The sequence below is a fragment of the Mastigoproctus giganteus genome, chromosome 7, assembly GCF_048544385.1.
Source record: "Mastigoproctus giganteus isolate SK-2022 chromosome 7, ASM4854438v1, whole genome shotgun sequence".
Lineage (NCBI taxonomy): Eukaryota > Metazoa > Arthropoda > Arachnida > Uropygi > Thelyphonidae > Mastigoproctus > Mastigoproctus giganteus.
Genome location: NC_143581.1, coordinates 162,540,473 through 162,558,653, shown reverse-complemented (window position 1 = coordinate 162,558,653; position 18,181 = coordinate 162,540,473). Strand labels below are relative to the sequence as shown.

The 18,181-nt window shown below is 36.7% G+C and overlaps 1 protein-coding gene across 1 annotated transcript in view; it reads left to right on the top strand.

Annotated features, from left to right (window-relative positions):
- The window catches only part of LOC150083300 (uncharacterized), a 300,614-nt gene that overhangs the window by 131,381 nt on the left and 151,052 nt on the right, over nt 1–18,181 (top strand). The window lies entirely within an intron of this gene.

Below are 18,181 nucleotides of genomic sequence, written 5' to 3'. Positions count from 1 at the left end.
GTCACATGTTAATTTATATGTATTCCATGCATTTTTCTTCTCTGCTACATGTCTGCTTAGTTCATCTGACATACATTTAAGCCTAATCTTTAACAATATTTCTTAGTTGGCATGAAAAGCCTAGTAGCTTCCAAATTATTTCTTTGAATGCTTCCCATTTTGAATTTGTTTTTGGTAACATCATCAGTTGGTCCCACCATGTAGAATTTAAATATCTCATACCACCGTAGTCACCTTTATGAAAGCAAAAACCCTTCCCTTTACCCCTGATGGTAGTTACCTCTTTGAGTAAATCCCACTTCAGTACACTGTGATCACTGCCACCTAGTGGTTCCTTTATTTGCAGATTCTTAATGCATGAAGAATCAGTACTGCTAATCAGATCAAGAGTATTACTCCCTCTAGTTGCCTCCCGAACATGCTACTGTAGAAAACAATCATCCGATAAATCCACAAAAGCCTTGCTAGTGTGTGTGACCAACCCACAATTTCCAGTCAATCTCTGGGAAATTAAAATCCTTCATTATAAGACACTCTGATTTACTGGCCCTCTCTGTTTCTCTGCACAATTGCTCATTATGCTCATCAGATTCATTAGGCCTATAACACACACCTACTCTCATTTTTCCTTTCCCAGTGCTTATGTCACACCAAACAGACTGAACATTGCATTGTCCACCAACATGAATTGGATGCACTTCCTTAGATTTATGTGTTTCTTAACTAACACCATAAACCCTCCTCCCTTCCTGTCGTGTCTATCCTTTCTGTACACACTGTACTCCCCAAATTCCAATTCTGCAATGCTTATGTTTGTATGATACTACATCTCTGATATGCCAACAGTATCTGCATTTGATGTCTTGACTTGCATTTCAAGCTCATCAAATTTATTAACTATACTCCTAGCATTGGTGTACATGCAAGTATACATGCTCCTGTTTCTACTCTTAGTTACCCTAACACAGCCCATGTATTTACTTGTTCTGCTATGACCCCAGCAGTCCTGGAAATCCCCATTATGAATGTGAAACCTGCTGATGTCTGTATATCTTCTGCTTATTTGATGTTGTACCTTGCACAATCACTTCCCTTGTGTGGTCTTAAAAGTACAGGAAAAAGTTAGAGAAGTTCAGTATGCTATTTTATGTTGCATAGTAAAAAATAACTAAGAATTTTTCTGTTAAAATATCCTATGATCCACCATTGGGTTGTCCTGTTTTAATTCATTGTTTTGTATCCATTATTCATTATTCCATTCCATACTTTCGCTCTAGAGGAATATGGATCTTCACGTACCAATGAAATGTTTTCATCAAAAGGGCGAAAATACAGTAATACCCCGAAGTTACGCGATAGGTGGGTCCGACGAAAATCGCGTAAGTCGGGGTACAACTTTGCATATAAATACATATAAATTTTGCTTAATTGGGACCAAGGACTAACAAAAACACTAGTTTAGAAGAAAAATATTAATAAAATTGCAGTTCTTTATACATATTAATACAAAATATGTATTAAAAAACAAATGACTTACGTTAAAAAGTTATTTCGATGTCGATGGCTTCATAAAATCTAACAAATTCGTCTGACGACACAGCGCGTTCTTTTTTTCACCCAGAATTTCTTCGTAGCAAGCTAATAATTTTTTTATTCCTTGCTTTGTAGCTATAACACGTTCTTCGTTGGAGTCTATGTTTTCTAAAATTTTTAAGCCCTTTACAATTGAGCCCTTTTCAATTTTCAACCTGTCAAGTTTGCAATTGTCATGTGCTTTTCGCCGTTGCTTCGTTTAGGCCTGTAGCACGTGCAATATCACATGGTCTTTCATTTCGCTCAAAGCGTTTCACAATTTCATATTTTTACTCTATCGACAGAGGTGGACTGGCCATAAGCCTTGCCGGGGAAACCCCGGTGGGCCGGAGTGATTTTGGCCATAAACCATAGTATGAGGCCACTATAAATTTTCCCGGGTAAGAATTTTTGATCCAGTCCGCCTCTGTTTATCGATAATTGCTTTTCTTTTTCTCTCTGAATCTGCAGTGTCTTCACCAGGACGCTTCCTTTTCACACCTTTTAATTAAGTATTTTACTCATTTTTAGGGAATAAAGCACAATTACAAAACGAGGAGGCACGCTTGATATGCATAAACAAAGCTGCGCGCATGTAGCAACTGAATAAACAACACCATAAAGGCAGAGATACACTATTAACACCTCACATTTCTAGGGGTTACTACCATAAAACAATAAAAATCCAGTTGCGTTTCTGCTAGTGAAATCTGTTATAAACTGGTAGTAAACTCGATCTAATTGCATTTGCGATTATACCGACAGCTGGAATTGTGTTGGTTTTTGCGTTATTATGGTGAAATGTGTTTCCCCTTCACTGATATAAAAAACATAAAAGCAGCAAAGTTGAATTTTGTTCATCTTTCGCTCTCATTCTCCGCCGTCTCGCCGTATATCGATAACATATGAAAAACGACCTTGAAGATAGTGGGCGGCAGCGTTGCCAAACGAAAAAATCAAGAACCGCGTAACTCCGAGTTCACGTAAGTCGGGGTATTACTGTAATAAAAAATTATAAAGAGGATAATTATAATATATATATATTTTTTTCATATTTCTGCATGTTTAATGTTGTCTCTGACAGAACCAATAACTTTACATGGTCTGGAAAGTAGATTTGTTAGAGAATTTCCATTTGTTGTTTTGTATTGTATAGTAATGCATAACTATTGATAATTTCTTGAAATTGGTAAGTTTGCCAGCCTGATGAACTGATATTGATGTAAGGACAATGTCACCTACCATTGCCTCTCCTTATCTTTTCTGTGGCACAATTGGGCACAATCAGTTTTCCTCTGTTGTTCAGAAAGTATATTTGTGTATTTTTATGTAGTGCGTGTGTTTACATAAAAATTAATCTTTTGTACAGGCTGAAAAAAATTGAATAACTCCCAAGGGAAACCCACTCATTCTATAGCCAGTCTCAAAATGGCTATAGCTAGTCACTCTGATATTGGCTAACTATAGCTTTGATTAAAGAGGACTTGAGAATTCCTTGAGTCATTGACTGGAATTAAATCTGGACTTTGGCAATGTTCAGCTAAAAATTCAAATTATTATTTTAATGCCACCAGAACTTGTTGGTCACATTCATATTGTATGTTTTGGTTTGTAGAAGTGTGCATGTTCATGTACTGATTTTCGCTTTGTGTGGGCTGAAAAATCTGAAATAACTCAGGCAGGGGAAGCACTTGCTCTCTCCACTTGAGATGGCTTTATGCAGCTTCAAGAGAACTTTAGAAATTCCTCCATTTGTTGATGGCAGTTGAACTGAGTCACTTTCTAGACAAGTGACTGATATTACTGTGCACTGTATAGACAGCAGTGTACTGGGCTAATTAGCAGTAAGATCTTGATTCATATGAGAAATGCCTTTGCAGTCCCCTCTTCTAAAAAAAAGTGTCTTCATTGAGAATCCCTTCAGTCATTGACTCTGGTCATATGCTTTATGACCATATATAATAATACCATACTATTCCCAGCTGTTGTAGCAATATGTTTATATAGTACATAATATTTATAAAATGCTTATAATATTGTTGTGTATCAAGCCAAGTTTAAAAAAAGTTTGCTAATTACTGACTATACTTTCTGAATAGGTTGCCTTCATTGATTTTTGTGTTATCATTAGAAAATTAACAATAGCATGAGTTCCTTGTGAAACAGTTATATTTTTCAGAATAATCTATTATACAAAGTGTCACATCTTGCATTGTCCTCACCCAAGATGGAATTCCTTTAAGCAAAACATTTGGAAGTGTCTATTCATCTAAGTATTTTTCAATCTCTCCTGTGCTTGTCAACATTAGCATATGTTTCTCATCCACGAAACTAAAACAGTGTAATCAGTAGACTGACAACAGTTATTTTCATCTCTGTAATTACAAATCTGTTTGTTACAAATTATTTGATATAGAACAAAATTTTACCCATACTTGAGAAACCTTTAACCTGCAGGAGATTTAGCATTTAATTTCATGGTGTCGATGACTTTATTATTATGACTTTGTTTTTTCCAAATCTAAACATTAAATTTTGGCCAGTATTAACAAATTGAAATGTAGATGTCCAAAATTAATTAATTTTGGTTTTCATTTCATATCCTACATGCCACTGTTTCGATTTTAAGTGTATTAGTTGGATTATAATTTTCTGGTGGATAATGTAATTCTGATTAGAAGTTTTTAGTTAATGTTGTTTGGACAACTTTTGTTTTACTGTTGTTAGCAGAATTTACATTTTGTGTAGCTAACCATGTTAGTTGCACAAAGTGAAATTATTATTTTAATTTTCATGTTGTGCCAGTTTTTTAGTGCTACTATTCAGATAGCACAGCTAAGCATGCAAAATACAGAAGTCACTAATGGATCACTGATATGACATAAAATTTCCAAACAGTTCTTCAGTTCTACATTCAGCTCTTGTTATTATTCAGTCTAAAAAATAAAATATTAAATCTTTATAAATACATCAGAATACAAGTTTATTGATTTCATTTGTTGTCTTTTATTTGCTGATTTATTTATTTGTTGATTTATTGTTGACTTTTATTTGTAGTCTTCATATATGTTATGTGCTTGATTGCAGAAATTCAGTCAAGTATGGGAAAGTAGTGGGAGCAAATCTGAATCTCAAATTCTTTGTTTTTTGAAATAAGTTTTAAAACAAGCCCTTATAAAATATATAATGAAAAACTTATTATAAGACTCTTTATTTAAAAATTTTTATTCATTAGTGTTTTATTCTTAAACTTTTATTTTAAAACTTTTAAAAATCAATTTTTGACATCCATGCTCAACAGATATTATTATTATTATTATTAGCCATATGGTGCAAGGAAGCCTAAGGCTTATGCTGCACCAGCCAAAAAAAAAAAAAAAAATCCCCAAGAGAAGTAGAAAGGAATCACTAAAGAAGAGAAGAATGATGATATCCAGCTCAGGACCCTGGGTGTGCCAAGCCCATACTCACCAAATGTGAGCCCCTGGGGGTTATTCCATAGGATAGTTCTGTCTTCATTGGCACCTCCACAGCCAGGTGGGCAGGATCAGTAGTGCATAGCACACCCTTCTTGATTAGACAGGGGTTCAAGCCCGCGAGCCACCAAATATGGAGGATGCAGAAAGGTCAGGGAATGACTACTGCATATCCCCGGAGCAATATGGCCTTAGTTGCTAATGCTCCTAAAAACCAAATAACAACAACAACTGTCTTCATTTATATGCTGCTGAAAATACCTACTAACTGCATTTTCTTAATGTTAAGTTATTAAAAAAATTAATTCCAAATTATATATATTAATTCTTCTTATATCCATTATACTGTCAAGATAATGAATACATTAAGAAGTATTCATTATCTTTATTTACAAACATTTCCATGCTGTCATGGAGAACTCAGATGGTGTGATGATTTGGTGTGACTTTTAAGTATGGACCACCTAAAACTTTAAATGCATGAAGAATTACTGCTGATAATCAGATCAAGAGTATTGCTTTTCCTTGTTTGCCCTCTAACATTCTGGTATGGAAAGCAGTTATGCAGTAAATTGAGGAAAGATTCTACTACTGTGTGAGTGACCAGCCCACAAGTTCCAGTAAATATCTGGAAAGTTTTTCTCCCATTATAAGACATTTTGATTTGCCAGGCCACTCTATTTGTCTGTGTATTATACTCATCACAGTCATTTGTCTTATAACTTACCCCTAACCCTCATTATTTGTTTTTCTTGTGCTTTCCGAAAAAAAAAACTGATATATTTCAGTCATGTTCTGCTTATAGAAAGCTGACCGACTATGGGCACCACTGTACAGACAAGAAAGACCGATAAACTAAAAAATTGTGCTTAAATACAGCAGCCATCCTCTAAAACAGCATTTCTCAAACTTTTTTAGTCACAGAACACTTCATCTCGCAACATATTCATGGAACACTTACAAAGCACAAGTTTAGCGGGAGCCAAAGAACTGTTTGCTAATACAGTAAACCCCCACTATTCATGGGGGTTACGTTCCTGAGAAATGCCGCGAATACCGAAAATGCGAATGCTGAGTTATGGCTCCCATAATAATAAAGGGGTTCCGTTCCAAAGTATGAAATATATAAGAAAAACTAGTCTAAAATTTTGTCTATGTATGTATTATATGCACCTTCATAATGACTATATACATAGTGAAATGCAAGCATATGGCATCGAAATGAAAATAAGAAACAATTTAATATTAAATGTAATATTTATTAGAAATTTCAAACAAATCTTTCAAACCAGCGCCTTTGCTAACTAAAAAACTTATCCTGTCAGTGCTATCACCTGTTTCGCTAAAGTGTTGATAAAGGAGTTTTGCCTTTTCACGAATGATGAGTGAACTTAACGGAATTTTATTTTGAGTTCGGTCTTCTATCCACAGATTTAAAGCCTTTTCCATTTTTTCTAATTTAACATCATGAGTTACAGAGCAAATTTTTGAAGCAATTCACGCGTTTTCACGGACACTACGGCAGATTTTTTCTTCCGATTTCTTGATTGATCGTACCATTTACTCATTGATTTTATAATGTTTTGCCACTGAGGAGACACTTTCACAATTAGAAATTTTGTCTAATAACTCAATTTTATTCGCTAATGTCATCACCTTTGATCTTTTCACATTTCCTTTGTTATTCGTAGCCATATTTTTGTACGGGTTAGAAAGAATTTGTCACAATAAAGTCACTTTCTTCCATTAACACACTCGAAAAAGTCTGTTTTACACTGCAAAACGGTAGATTTATCACTTTTGTAAGCTTATCAATTTATAAATTGATAAATTTATTCAATTTATAAGCATATAAATTAAAAGCAAATGACGAAACCTTCCATGACAAGCACATAACACATACTGAACAAGGATTAGCGAGAAACATCCTCGCTAATCCTTGTTCAGCTCGCGATTTTGTCACCCCCTCTCTCCCCACCCACTGAGCGATGTTTTGACCGAAAAAGATAATTTTAGCCACGCTCATGTTTTTTTATGGCAGAAAATGTTCACGGCGCTTTAAAATTCACATTTTTTTATGTTTCATTTTATATTAAATCAGCGACCGCGAATACAGATACCACAAATAGTGGGGGTTTACTGATGCACTGTGCATCAGGAGCATCTTTATTTCCAACACATGTAAAGCGGAAGTACTTTGCTTCTCATTTTAAAGTTCCTTTTTTCAACCACCAATCCATGATCACATTAGCATTAGCAGAGGCATTTGATGCAAGAAAGCAAGCTTATGCAGCATCAGCCAAAAAAAAAATAAATAATAATAAATAAAAAATAACCACTTCACCCCTCTGTTCGTTCGAAATATCTGTCCAGCTGAGCCTTAAACTTATTTAGGCTATCGACTTCCACGACAAGGGATGGAAGTCTGTTCCACCAACCAACCACCTGCTGGCTAAAGGCAAATTTCCTCACGTCTATCCTACATCTGTCTTTCCTCAATTTGAATTTATGCCCTCTCAGGTGATTATTCTGAGCAAGAGGAAGAATCCCATCACAATTTGCAAAACTTAAGCCTTTCTTTGTAAGAGCACCCCTTTGTTCCATTCACTAATCTTGTTGCCCTTCTCTGTACTCGTTCCAGCATCTCTACATCCTTCTTAACATGAGGCCTCCAGACCTGTATACAGTATTCAAGGTGTGGCCTGACCATTGCCTTATACAAGGGAATAATCACCTCCTTATCCCTGCTAGAAAAATTCCTATATATCATGGACAACACTCCATGAGCTACTCCTGCAGCCCATCTGCACTGCTCAGAAAACTTCATATCTGCCTGCACAACCACCCCCAGGTCCCTTTCATTCTCTACCACTGTCAGTGTAGTACCACAGAGTTGATACGTTGCTCTGGGGTTGCTGTTTCCCATATGTAGTACTTTACATTTGTCAATGTTAAACTTCATTTGCCACCTCTCAGCCCATCTGCTCGACCTTTCCAGATCCTGTTGCAGTAGCATAGTGTCAGTAGTGTCCTTGACAACCCTGCCAACCTTCGTATCATCTGCAAACTTGGACATTAAGCTTGATATACCATCATCAATATCATTTATAAATACAGAAAACAATAATGGACCCAATACTGAACCCTGAAGGACTTCACTAATAACATTAGTCCACGATGAGTAGTGTCCATTGATTACCACTCTCTGTCTTCTCCTCCTCAACCACCCCTTTATCCATAGCAGCAATTTGCCTCCAATGCCACACTGCTCCAATTTGTGCAGCAGTCTTCCATGAGCAACAATATCAAAAGCCTTTCTAAGATCCAAGTATATAATATCAAAGTTATTCCCTGCATCCAGTTATTTTGTGACTGCATCATAGTATCCAATCAAATTGGTCAGGCAAGACTTCCCCTTAACAAAACCATGCTGTGTCTGAGCTATAACTGAAGTCTTGTCTAGATGTTCCTGCAGTGCTTCTTTAACCAGTGCCTCCATTAATTTTCCGGGAACAGAATTTAAACTAACAGGTCTATAATTACTTGTGTCGCCCTTTGATCCTCCTTTGTGAATTGGGGTCACATTTGCACATCTCCAGTCCATCGGTACTTCCCCTGAGTCCAAGGAAGCTCTCATAATTATGGCTAAGGGTTTGCTTACTTCCTTTGCTGCCTCCTTTAATATAACTGGATAGATCCCATCCACCCCAGGTGCATTTCTTGTATTTATCTTCAACAATTTCTCCTCCACTTTACTCTCAGTAATTACAAGATTCTCTAGCTTACTGCCAGAGTTGAATACACCTCTGGCATTCCCCTCGCTGAATAACTCCTCATGTGTGAATGTCGATGCAAAATATTCATTTAGTTTGTTAGCTACCTGAGCAGGATCATCAACACTTGACCCATCGATATCAAGTGGACCAATCTGATTCATCCTCTCCTTCTAGAGTTTACATAAGTAAAGAACTCTTTGCTGTTTTTCTTTGCATCCCTTGCCAAAGATTTCTCGTAATCTGCCTTCGCCTGCCTAACCTCCTTTGTAACTTGGTTACAGATCAACTGGTATCTATCATAGGCTTCTGTGTCACGTGTTAATTTGTATATATCCCATGCATTTTTCTTCTCTGCCATATGTCTCATTAGTTCATCTGACATCCACTTAGGCCTAAACCTTGAACAATATTTCTTAGTTGGTATGTAAAGCCTAGTAGCTTCCAAGATAAGTTCTTTGAATGCTTCCCATTTTGAATTTGCTGTTGGTAACATCATCAGTTGGTCCCACTGTATAGAATTTAAATACTGTCTCAGTCCATCGTAGTTGCCTTTACGAAAGCAATAACCCTTCCCTTTACCCCTAATGGTAGTTACCTCCATGAGTAAATCCCACTTCAGCACACTGTGATCACTGCCACCTAGTGGTTCATTTACCTGCAGATTCTTAATGCATGAAGAATCACTACTGATAATCAAATCAAGAGTATTACTCCCTGTAGTTGCCTCCCGAACATGCTGATGTAGAAAACAATCATCCAATAAATCCACAAAAGCCTTGCTAGCGTGTGAGTGACCAGCCCCCAAATTCCAGTCAATATCTGGGAGATTAAAATCCCCCATTATAAGACTCTCTGATTTACTGGCCCACTCTATTTCCCTGTACAGTTTCTTATTATACTCATCAGAGTCATTAGGCCTATAGCACACTCCTACTCTCAATTTTGATCTCCCAATGCTTATGTCACACCAAACTGACTTGACACAGCACTGTCCAGCAATGTCGACTGGCTTCACTTCCTTGGATTTTATGTATTTCTTAACTAATAGCATAACCCCTCCTCCCTTCCTATCCTGTCTATCCTTTCTGTAGACATTGTACTCCCCAAATTCCAGTTCTGCATTCCTTATATCTGTGAAATCCCCACAATATCTGCCTTTGATGTTTTGAGCAATACCTCAAATTCATCAAATTTATTTACTAAACTCCTAGCATTGGTGTACACGCAAGTATACACGCACCTGTTCTTTTTCTTAGCTACCCTAACACAACCTATGTGTTTATTTGTACCCCAATGATTCCCAGCAGTCTCTGAAATATCCTGCATCTTATTTTCCAGGCTGCGGCTCATTCCAATAGAAGCAGTGCAAGAATCACTTTCACCTGTGCCTACTGTTAATCTATTAGTCCTTGTATCCCCCCCAATCTAGCAGTTTTCCGACCCACCTAACACTGCCTCGATAGCATCAGCAAACATTCTTGCACCCTTTCTATTTAAGTGTATCCCATCCCTATAGAAGCAGTCTCTCCTGTTAACAAGTACAGACCAGGCTGAAAAAAATTCTACCCCTTGTGCCTGCACAATCTTTCCAGGGCCGAATTGATCGACAGGGCTCTCATCATATACTCCCTTCTATCATGTCTGGGCATAATTGCTGACACTTTCAAATTCAACCCTAATTCATGGCTTTTTTTCAACAGTGACATATTTTAATAATAATATTTCAAAATACTAATAATTATCAAAAAAAATGTATACAAGGAAGTGAGTTTAATTATCATATTGGTTCACTTCCTCCTTTCCTTCAACCCGTGTACTCCAGGCTAAATCGCATACGAATACCATACTAGATCACCACATTGCTACTTTTTTTTAAATGTCATTACCTCCACGCATACGTCTCTGTGCAAAGCCCGTGAAAATAAAGTGTTCTCTCGTCTATTTAATTATTAGTCTATGCCCAGTATATTAATAACTGAAAAAAAATTATGTTAAATATTATAATGATATAAAAGTGGTGTGTGCTACAAATATGCAAAATTTATTTTATGTTTTTTTTTAATTATTAATTATGATTTTTCGTGGAACACTTGTTCACATCTCATGGAACACAATTTGAGAAATGCTGCTCTAAAACATAAAATTGCCAGTGCAAGTTTCACCGTCATCAAGAATCATTCAAACAATCAAGCCTAAACACAAGGCAAATATGGAAATTAAAAAGGAGACAAAATTAAAATAAGCAGGTTCTCTTGACATTTCAAGGTTCTGTGTTATTGTACTTCCCTGAATGATTGATGACTGTCACTGTTTAATTTATTCTCTCATATTGTTTAATTAATTTGTTCTCTTTTGAATAGCTTAGTTTGTTTAATCACAGCTTTTGTTGTAGTGGTAATAGCACCTTACATGCATAACCTTTTGCAGTTATCAGTAAAAATTCCATAGAGTGAAAAAGTTTTAATTTAGTTTTATAATCTTTAGAATTAGTATAAATCACAAATCTGCCCAGCCATGGAATATTGTTCCCACATTTGGGGTGGTGCCCCCAAAACCTTTCTCAGGCTTCTTGATTCCATTCAGAAGAGGACAGTTAGGTTAATTAATGATTCACCTCTAATGGAGTCTCTCCACTCGCTTTCTCATAGAAGTACTGTTTCTGCTGCATGCCTCTTCTACAGATACTTCCATGGGCACTGTTCTTCTGAATTGGCATCTATAATTCCTGCTCTCTCTTTCAAAATAGTCCGAACACGTGCCGCCACCAGCCAACATCCATTTACTGTCCAACTTCAAACCCACAGAACCAACTTTTCATCTTCCTCATTTATTCATTCAACTGCCGTTTTCTGGAACAACCTTCCTTCATACGTATTTCCTGAAAATTACAATCTACAGAAGTTCAAGTCCAATGTTAACAAATATCTCCTTTCGTCTTCTCAACCTGGTAGATGACTTTCATCAACCGGTGAAATACCACCACTTTGCTTATTGGAGGCTTGAAGTGGTGAAACCCCATGTTTAGTCTCTAGAGCAAAGTTTCCGGCAACCCCCCCCTCCCCATACTTCTCCTTCAACCCATGCACGGTACTAAGTACTATAGGTTTTGATACCTTTCGTGTTTGGGGTTTTCATAAAAAAAAAAAAAAAACCTCCAACCCAAGCACGGTACTAAGTACTATAGGTTCTAATACCTCTCGTGTTTGGGGTTCACGTAAAAAAAAAAAAAAAAAAAAAAATTATTTTATTATAAAATTAAATTTTTCTTTCTTCTTCTAACAAGCAGATGAATAGACAGAACAATTTCACAGTTAGGCTTCTCTACATTAATTATTTTCTGAATTTCATTACAGCATTCCTTCAGTATTGCTTTGGGTGGTTATACAATCAAATTAAAATTGTCAGATATACTATTTATGTCTGAAAGTTTACGGAGAAACTTATTTATTGTAGAATATTAATTATATACTTACTGAATTACATAAAATAAAATATTTAAGAATTATACTTGTATCTCTCACACTGTTTAGAAACGTTCCCACTTCTCAGGAAGTAACAAACTCAAAGCAGTTGCCATTGAAAAATAACTTAAGTGTAAATATGCAATTTGACAAGAAGAGCTTTGGACAGTATGGAAGCACATTGTGTTTATCTGTGATGTTCAGGAATTATTATTCCATTATAAGAAATCTTGAATATTGTATACAGGTTTGGAATCTATTTTTGAAAAGAGATAGATATGCTGGAAAAGGTGTAATAAGAATAATAAGGTTAGTTTTTGATGTGAAGAATCATTCTGTGAGTGCCTTCAGTTCTTTTTGTTGCAGTTTCAGGAGCAGCATCTGCATTGAAACTTGATTGAGGTATTTAAGGTTTGAAAGGCTTCAGTAAATTGAATAATGGGGATGTCATTTTCTTTCATAGATAACACAAACTAAGGGACATGTATTTAAATTGATAAGGTTAGTTAATCCCTCCCTCTGCTCAGTCACCCCCCAAGCTAGCAGTTTTTTGACTCACCTAACACTGCTTTGATAGCCTCAGCAAATATTCTTGCATCCTTCTCTTTTAAGTGTATTCTATCCCTTTAAAAACAGTCTCCTATAAACAAGCACAGACCACACTTGAGAAAAATTTTATCCCATGAGCCTTGCATATCTCTGGCTGAATTGATTGATAAGGCTCTCATGTATACCTTCCAATTGTGTTTGAGCAGAATTGCATATACTTTCAAATTTAATCCAGCTCAATTTTTTCCTCAACATTGCCCGGTACTTGTTGATTAAATCCTCACTATTCAATATCATTAATACCAGCGTGTACAGTAGTGTGATCAACTAAGTCGTGAACTTTTGCTCCAGGCAGACATACTTTGGTCCTTTTCCACCTGTCCTTTTTACAAAGCATATTTTCAATTTCCCTGACCTGACAATAGCTACTTCCTATGGGACCAGCATACTCTGCCATGATTTCAGTGTATCTTGTGTGGTAGGAATGTAACTTACAGCATTGTGCTGGGCAGTTGAGTGCTAAAAGGGTCCTTCTTTTTATTTTCTTCAATGACATTAACCCTCTTCCTCAAATCCTTATATAAGCCTTTCAGAATGCTGATTTGGTGCCTCATACTCTTTGCAACAAAAACACATAAAGACCTTACCCTTGGTTGGACCATGTCCCTCTACAGCTAACTCTACAAAAAAGGCCACAACTAGCAAAACTGTTGACAGATTATTGGAGGTGATGTGGGAAGATTTTTTTTTTTTTTTTTTTCTGATTCTTTTTGAGCTTGCTTTCTTGCATCATTTGCTACTACTGATACTAATACTAAAACAAATGTAGCTATGATTCACAAGAGAATGCCATCGATGGTTCTCTCCCAAGCTAATGTTCCCACTGTTGAGCATTTTGGTTTTTTGCTTTGGTTTCAGACATGATTCTAGTCTAAATTTAATTTAAAATTACAGCACAATCTAAGAGATAAGAGTATAACAACACACACTGTAACAAGATTTTGTTACTTAGTATTGTTATGCTATTACATTACTAAATAATGCTACCGAGTTTCTAATTTCTTAGCTAAAAAAAAAAAAAAAAAAAAAATACTAACTTACTTTGCTGCACAAGCTTGCTTTCTTGCATCAAATGCAAGAAACTCTACTAATGCTAATGCTACTTGATTAGAACCTTTGAGCTACTTACTGCAACTGAAACATTACAATTATGAGATAGGATATTTGCATTGAAATCACTGATACAAATGCTCTGTGACTATTAAGTGATAACTTACTAAATCCTTAGCTCAGTTTAAATGTAAGCTAATGAACACAACTTGACTAAGATTATTAAACTGTTTATCAAACAAAATTTAGTATGTTAATAAGTAAAATAGCACAATTTTCCAACTTCGTTAGCTGTAATGTCAAACACTAAGATATTGTTATTTGATTTCTGTCATACACCTACCCACACTACACTGCACCTTGGAATGTCTTTGACTCTTCTCCACCCCTTGAAATGTGCATCTATACATAGTAAGGGGACTTCCCAGTGATGCTACTGGCTCTCCATGTTAACATCCCTGGGATCCAGTGCCCACAGCTTAGGTTTTCAGCTAACACTATAGGAATCTGGTATGTTTTCCATGCTCTGTGACCTGTGGAAACTTGGTAAGGGGAATTCTGGTAGTTGAGGGGCCTGGTTTCAACCCACACCACTTTGGTCCCTGCTTCAACAAGACAGGTGGTCTTGTGTTGACTTGCTTAGGATCAGTCATCTAGTAGGCTTGCCTGTGAGAGAGTCAATTGTGAAGCCATGTCCCTACTCATGGTACAAGGGACGGGTTCCAGGCTGGTGCAGGTGTTGCTATGTGCTTGGATAGCCCCAGCACATAGCAACTAAGATTATTGAACTGTTTATCGAACAAAATTTAGTATGTTAATAAGTAAAATAGCACAATTTTCCAACTTCGTTAGCTGTAGTGTCAAACGCTAAATTATTATTATTTGATTTCTGTCATACACCTACCCACACCGCACTGAACTTCAGGGTCTGTGGTGGTTGAAGAGCCCAGGCACTGAAAAAAAATAAACCCTTTAATTTCTGATAATTTATATCAGTAGTAGCCAACCCACGGCATGCAAGCCACCTGTGGCCTGCACAACACTTGTTAGTGGCCCACTTCCCAATATGAAAAACGTTATGTAAAAAATCCCACAATTGGTTTTTGAAAAATTAGAAGATACAGCAGGACTTACCGAAGGATGTGTCGCTTCATGCCAAAAAAGTGTCACCAAATTTTGAAATCGTACCAGTATTGTATTTTCCCCATCTGTCTTATTTCCTTTCACTGCATATATTAATATAATTGATGGATTTCTATCAGTTATGACATTTATTTCTTCGTGATTGGAGATTGGTGGGTCTCGGTTTTTTTTTTTTGAAAGCTAATAACTGACCTAGTTGAGTTTGTCCAATAGCTTTGGTAAGCTTGTGCCTAATAGTACACAATTCTTATTATTCTTTGCATGTTTTTGGCCCAAAACAAAGGAAGTTATACCATTGCTTTTTTTTTTTTTTTTAATGAAAACTCCAAATACGAGAGGTATTAGAACCTATAGTACTTAGTACTGTGCTTGGGTTTAGAAGATGAGAGAAGATATTTGTTGACATTAGACTTGAACTTCTGTAGACTGTAATTTTCAGGAAATACGTATGAAGAAAAATTGTTCCAGAAAGCAGTTGAATGAATAAATGAGGAAGAAGAAAAGTTGGTTCTATGAGTTTGAAGTTGGACAGTAAATGGATGTTGGCTGGTGACAGCATGTGTTCAGATTGTTTTGAGAGAGAGAGAGAGAGTGTGGGAAATATAGAAGCTAATTCAGAAGAACAGTGCCCATGGAAGTATCTGTAGAAAAAAACAGTACGTTTATGAGACAGCAAGTGGAGAGACTCTGTTAGAGAGGAGTCATTAATTAACCTAACTGCCCTCATGGAATCTAGAAGCCTGAGAGAGGTTTTGGGGCACTACCCCAGATTTAGGAACAATATTCCATGGTAGAGTGGATTTGCGATTTGTACATAGTGAACAGCTGTTTGGAAGAAAAGTAACGCCGAGAGCGAAAGAGAAAACCAAGTTTTTAAGATGCAGAGGGAGCAATATTTGTAATGTGCTTGTGCCAAGAGAGATTAGAAGTCAGGGTAATCCCCAAAAGAGATATACCAACTTGCTAGAAATCGGAGTGTCACCAAAGATAAGCATAGGAGCAGAAGAATCCTTTTTGCAAGATATAAGACAAGAATGAGTTGTAGAAGGATTGAAATCAACTAAGTTGTCTTTGCCCCACTGGAGAATTACCTGGAGATCGGCATTTAAGGAATTGGTAGCGGATATTTGAGAAGTTGAAGCTGATTGAGCAGGGCAAGGTTTCTCAAAATGGAAAGTGGAATGCAATGTGCTATCATCAGCAAAACTATGGATAGGATTTCCAGTCAATGGAAGAAGGTCATTAATACACAAGAGATAAAAGAGTGAGGGAAAGAACTGAACCTTGGGAACACCGGCATATCAGTGGAGAAGTTAAAAGACAGAGAGCCATCTACCATCACCCTCAGTGAGCGATCAGAGAGAAAACTGGATAACCAATTACAAAAAACAGTTGGCAAACCATAAGATGGAAGCTTGTTTAGAAGACCTTTATGCCAAACACAATCGAAAGCCTTTGAGAGTCAAGAGCAACTGCTTGTGTTTCAACAAACTTTTCCATTGAATTTGTCCATAAATGGGTAACATAAGCCAGAATATCACCAGTGGATCAACACTGATGGAATCCATACTGGCAATCATTGATCAGATGGAAAGTTTCTAGGTAGTTTAAGAGTTGGCGGTTAATTGATTTCTCCATTACTTTAGAAAGATTATAGGTAATTGCAATGGGACGATAATTGTATGGTAGGGAATGTCACCCTTTTTAGGAACTGGCCGGATATGAACAAATTTCAAACCAATTGAAAGGAAAAACACCTTTGGAATAAGAAAGTGAAAAAAAGGTCGCAAGAACAGGAGTAAGTTTAGGAGCACAGATTTTGAGAACAAGTGGAGAAATACCATCAGGACCTGGAGCTTTCTTAGCATCAAGATTAGCATCAAAATACTAAACTAGATAAAATTGCATCAACCAAAGCAAAGAACATGTGCAACCATGAACCAAGTATACAACTATCATAATGCTGTCTAGACAGTGCAATTGACACCAAGCAAAATCCCGGCTATAATGCAATAGCCCATGGTTCAATCATTGTGCCAGTATCACTCAGTTGTTCATTTCATGTGCTATTCCTTTTACAGCAGTCATTTATTGACTTCAATTGAGTGAACACATATTTGCATTAGGGCACAAAAATTGCAATTCATATTTTTTTGACGCAAGTTTGCATTCTGGAAGTGAACATGTTAAACATTGAAACCAGCACCTTTTTACCCCATACCTACTTGAAAGTTGTCTGCCATTGATCTTTCTGTCTGCTCCCTCCACTTACTTGGGAGGTGGAGGAGAACCCATATGGTAGCAATCACTTCCTTGTGATAAATTATTTATTGAATTAAAGTCTATCCCAGTGGAATATGTATCACAGAAAATATTGCCCATCCTACTCTTGTTGCAATTTCAAAAACGTTTTTCTAGTTTCCATCATTTTGCAAACCATGGTGGAGTACAGAATGCACAGCAGCAAGAAACACACAGAATAAGGCTTGGGGGGATATTCCAGTGATATTCTGCCACAGCTAACCATCTAGCCTTTAAATATGCATATGCCACAGAAAGTTATGTTTTACTTAAAATAAATAACGCTTCTCTAGTAGAGAAGACTGCTGTTATTTATTTTCAGAGGATACCACCACCTAGACAATTGTTTCAAAGCTATTTGGCTTCATCATCAGTGATGGGCAGGTACCTTGGTAATGCCATCACAGTTGCAAAGTTATTTCAGCAATATGAGAGATGCCAAATGATGTATAAATAGTAATGTATTAGAAGAGGAAATGCACAAGGCATAATTTCTTATGGGTTTAGGTAATTAACTATATAATATCGGTGTTGTTGTTGTTGTTATTTGGTTTTTAGGAGCATTAGCAACTAAGGCCATATTGCTCCGGGATATGCGGTGGTCATTCTCTGACCTTTCCACATCCTCCGTATTTGGTGGTGACGGGCTCGAACCCCGGTCTAATCAAGAAGCGTGTACTACGCACTGCTGCTCCTTCCCACCTGGCTACGGAGGCGCCTTAATATCAGTGTAGATACACCATAGTTGAACTATGTATGTAGTGCAAAAGGCATCGTTTTAATTGTATCTCAT